The sequence below is a fragment of the Toxotes jaculatrix genome, chromosome 14 (assembly GCF_017976425.1).
Source record: "Toxotes jaculatrix isolate fToxJac2 chromosome 14, fToxJac2.pri, whole genome shotgun sequence".
In the NCBI taxonomy this organism is placed as follows: domain Eukaryota; kingdom Metazoa; phylum Chordata; class Actinopteri; family Toxotidae; genus Toxotes; species Toxotes jaculatrix.
Window position 1 is genome coordinate 10,101,442 of NC_054407.1, and position 5,265 is coordinate 10,106,706.

Consider the following 5,265-nt stretch of genomic DNA (forward strand, 5'->3'; position numbering starts at 1 on the left):
TAATACAGTAGGAGCTCACAAAAAATAATTCAGCTGTTTTCCCCTGGATTGAAGCCTCTTCCTTGTTAAATGACATCCTTATAAGAAGCTGATAACTTTTGTCTTGGGAAAATACACAGCAATAACATACTAGATACAGATGCACATTAACAACGATAATGATCTGCAGCAATGGTCTGATTGTGGATTTGGACACATGCAGTGAAAAACATTGATATTTATGTGAAAAGCACAGGATATATTGAGATTTGGACCACACAGAATTGTTTGATTGTCTCTGCCATTTCTTCAATGATTTGAACTTTTGCAGCATTAAACACACACACACTTCACATTTGACAATACATTTTCCCTTTTTTTTTCATTTCTATTAAGGCTATTTTTTTAAATCCAAATTTAAAAAATGAGCGAATAAAAAAATCTCAATTAACTAATGAAAATACTCAGTCATTCAAAATACACAATGCAAAACAATGCTACAGCACAAAATCGGAATTTTAAACACACACTTAAAATAAATTTATTATTATATATATTTATTATTATTATTATGTAGTGTTGTGTTATTGTCCCTTACAGAAAGGATGCAACCATTCCCAGACCAGTCACGCTGTACTCATACATGAAGCAAACAGAAAGAAAGAAAAAGACACTATATGGCCCCACACCCAGACCAGAAAAAAGGGAGGGGAACAGTGAGAAAGCATCTTTGTTTGTTATTGTGAAAACATTTTTTTTTTACCATTGTTACCTCCTCAAGATACATTTCATGCATTTCATACAAAGCAGTGACCTGAAATTCCAAAAGAGTTAAATATCTGGGTTTCTCAGATGCACTTACTAAATACTTGATAGTAAATGCTAGTAAATGCTTGATGTCTGGCTCTCTGCCTTTCCACTTTAAACTGTTTCAAATAAACACTGAACAGGAAGAAGGGAGGATTCACATCTCATCTGGCTCACATAAACGGGCATGTGACAGCACAGGACAAGAGAATAACCATTGTTGTATATGGAAAACACATCAGGGTACTGCTGGGTACTAGGCACAGATCAATCACTGCCATTCAGCTCAGCTTCAAAGCACAATTGTTCTTCATCCTTTCTCTGTTGAGTTGGTTTTATTCCTCCAGATAGACTCTGTCTTATTTTACATGAATGCTGAATATTAAATGAACCGCATCTGACTAGTGCACAGCCATCAGCCTGCATGCACCAGGACATATGGAAACAAGTGGAGTGCATGTGTTTCTGCAGGGTTTGGTGCTCTGATGTCTCTGTGGTTTATGCCTTTACAGTTTCAGGTTGCTGCAGAGCAGTGCAAAATCCTGGTGACCACCGAAGTTTGTTGAGAAAGTGCTATAGACCACATCTTGTTTTCTATCTAGGGCATGAAGAGCTGAGGACATACCAGGATCATGTTAGTCTTTGTGAATTTGATGGTCCTTGCCCTGAAAAATGCCGGTCAAGCTAAAACCAGTATTTCTGCATTTGTCAGCTGATCACACAAAAATCAATTAGAGGGTGGGGACAACTCGCCTTCACACTTCATTACCAGGTCTTGGTCAGCGACCCCTCTCCACCCAGCTACCTCCTCCCTCCCCTCCCAGTCAGGTGATCAACTGTCTGAACTGTCTGATCACCTTTTCGGGGCCGGTCGTGCAACTCGCCCCGGGAAGGAGGAGGAGGAGGAGGTAAAGGAGGTTGTGGCGGAGGGGGGGAGGAGGAGGAGGAGGAGGAGGCGGTGGTGGTGGTGGTGGAGCGGCAGCATCGGTGGCAGCAGTAAGAAGGACTCTATCCATTCTCCCGGGGCGAGGACTGAGCGCAGTATGGGTTGATTGACCGGGGATCCGCTCTGGGATTGTTTGTCTTCAGTGATGGACGAACCGAATATCCTGAGACGCCGCGGTCTACAGGTAAACGCAGACTATCATGACAGCGATTGTTTCCAGGCGAAAGGAATGATATGATGAAGATGATGATGATGATGAGCCATTGGCGGCGATATGAGGGATTTCTCCAGGAATTGCTTTGGCTGTAGGAGCTGACCCGCTTTTGATAGCTTATATTTTCTTTTAAAGCCTGTGGTATTCATGCTTTACTCCCCGTGATTATTATTTGACATCGTGTGGAAATGTTATGATTGTTTTGCACAGATCATTTATTTCATCATGTCTGGTGTCCATTCATGAGAACAGGCGGTGGCACTGTCATCACACCACCACAATTGGAGTAATTAGTGCACACAATGCAGTTTCATGAATGCAAAGGCTGTAGCTGAGCTGATTTCACTACCTTATGTGTTTATTTTGGAGCTCTTCATTGGTGCTTTGGTGGATCCGGTTTCCTTGGTGATAGGAGCGCAAAGCCCAAGGGTTCCTGTATGATTGGCAGAAACATCCCATTAATCTTCTCCAGGGCACCATGTTTATCTCTCAGGAATGTCCAGAGTGAGAATAATGAAGTGTTTTTTTTTCCTCCTCTACTTCATTCATGTGTATATTTTCGACATAAATGAAGTATTGAAAGCTGCATTGATTCTACCTCAGGTCTATTATGGAGAAGGTGATGTTGGGTTTGTGATGAAAGACTCATGAGTCCAAACTGGGTGTTCCCATTCAGTTATAGTAATTGGTTTCCTTTTTACCTCGCGTTCATCTGCAATTTAGATTTAAGTGCAGTCCTGTTATTCTACTAATAATGAACATGATGGTGAAATTATTCAGCTTTGCTTTCATGTCTCCCAGGAATTCATTATGTTGTGGAAAAGACACAACATAATGTTAGCCTTCATTAAGTACTGTCCCACAAATTGATATGTTTTGATTAGTGATTAAGCTGAAAGTATAGTAATGAAAAAAATCTTTTCTCTTCTTAGGTTTATGTTCACCTACCTTGTTTTTAAATGTGACATTTACTAATCACTGTCTGAGAAGGACTTTCGGTCTTAGGTCTTTAGGTGATATGATGAAATCCTCTTAGAGACAGGATGAAATCAGAGCCTCGAAATGATTTCATGCACGGGCTCTCTCAGTCTAACAGAGTGCCACCCTTCTCTGTCCTTCGAGTCTGGACTGGTAAGGGCACTTTTGCCCTTGCCTGAGCTCAAACGCAGTAGCCATGGGCAAGTGAGGATTTGTACACCCTTGCCATTTAAGACCTGCTTGTTGTGCAAGAAACTAGGCCATACTGCATCTAATGTTAGTTGCCCTGCATTGAAATGACAATGAGTGGGAATGACAAAGAAGGGTACACCTTTAGGGAAATCCATCTGGAAAACTGCTGTAGCCTTAACTTTTTCTTTACATTTTACATTTTACTGTTAAACAGCAAAAAAAAAACAAAAAAAAACCTTCACATTCCTCCCCGTTTATTCTGAGGAGTCAACATCTGTTGTCATAACCACATAAACAAAAATGACTAAAAATGAGAAGTCTCCACACTAAGGAAAATATATTGATTTGATTGAATTGAATTTGATTATAAAAATATTGAAAAAAGGTATATGTATTTTTTTAGAAAATGTTCTTAATTCAATCTTTCCCATCTCTTCTATTATAGAAAGAATTGAGTCTTCCTCGCAGGGGAAATGTGTAAGTATTATCAGCTGACTTATTCTGTGCTCTCAGTGTCTGCCTCTGTCTCCTTTTGACCCCCCCAAAACCAGACCAGCCAGGTGTCTGTCACTTGTCAGCTTTGTTATGCTTGCATGTTGTATTTCCTCTGAAACTGCTCATGAGGATCGCCTGACAGACAGGACAGTCTCACTGCTCAGACAGGTTTTACATAAACTTGGAAAGGGAGAGCAGAGATAGAGTGAAGGTGCAAAGACCTCTGATACAGAGGGAAGAGCTACTGGAGATCTTATCAGTAACTGAGAATCACTAAGTAGCCCCTCTATTGTTGTGAAACAAAATCCATGCTTATTGTGTTTTGTGAATCAGATTTTCATCTTCTTCCTGTCCAGAAGTCGAGTAAGCAATCAGCTGATGATTAATGGGAACTTTACACAGGAGCAACAGATCTTATGATGGTTTATTAACAGAGGAGTGACACATGTGAACAACATGAAGGAACTTGCTTGTGAAGCGTCCCAGTCAGAACAACATCCATCTCTTCACCGACTCTAACCTGTTCAGGGACTTTCCCCTGTCTTTAATGAAGCGATTCAGTCAGGCTGGTTCCACCGCCAGTGAGTCAGAGGAAATATCAGAATCATGGGAAATACTGTCAGCAGAGATAACAACAAGATCTTAAATAATTTAACAAAAACAGTTGTGTTTCTGACCTATAGTTTTCAGTAAGGTGTTTGAGACAAACAAGGGCATGTTCATTCTTTAAATGCAGTATGTGTGTGAGCTGACAGCTGTCACTGTTTGTGGCAGCACCACATATGTCTAAGTGATCAGACACATGGAAAAAAACACTCATATATTTCATTAGGGACCTGTGGTGTGTCCATGATAAAATTTTGTAATTTTATTGCATTGCTTTTCTTCATCATGTATTTTAAACTGTATAATAGACTACAGTGCTGGATTGGGAATGACTGTGGAAAAACTGTGAACCCATTAACTGACTAGCTTGTTTGTGATAATTTAGTTAAACAAGAATGTATCATACACCATCACATGAAGGTAATATACACCATGTAAAATTCTGACACAAGCAGCAAAGAAATTCCCAAACAAATCCAGCTGACACTGAAATGCCCCAGGTCACTTCCCTGCTTTGGTCCATTGTTAGTCCAACACTGAGTTATTGCTGAAATATAAAACATCACATGTACTTTATTATATGGTATAGTCCTGCTTTTGAAGCTGTTCATTTCTTATCACAAACAATGGCTGGGGTTTAAAATGTAAGAAAACATTTCTAACTCACAGGAACATGAGCTGTGCAGTTTTTGAAATCCATGAAAATCACAGGATCTCAACGCTCCCTGATGACAAGATGCCGCATTCACAGCCATTCGTAAGCTCCACAACTGACCATTATGACCTAGATACGACTCGCTGTGCACGTTTAGCCTTTATTGTTTTTAAGATATTTAGACACGTAGCTGATACGTAGACACGTAACTGATTTTGGGATTTCGTAGAAATACACAGTCCCTCAGTTCTTTAGTCCCTGGGTGGTTCTTTCTTGTTTTGGTCGATGTCGTGAAAATTCCGACAGTGCATGAAGGCCTCATTAGTCCCTCCTCCCTCCGGCTCGCGTTGCCGCGGCTGCGCGGTGCGGTGGACGGTTCTGTTGCTGGAAAGT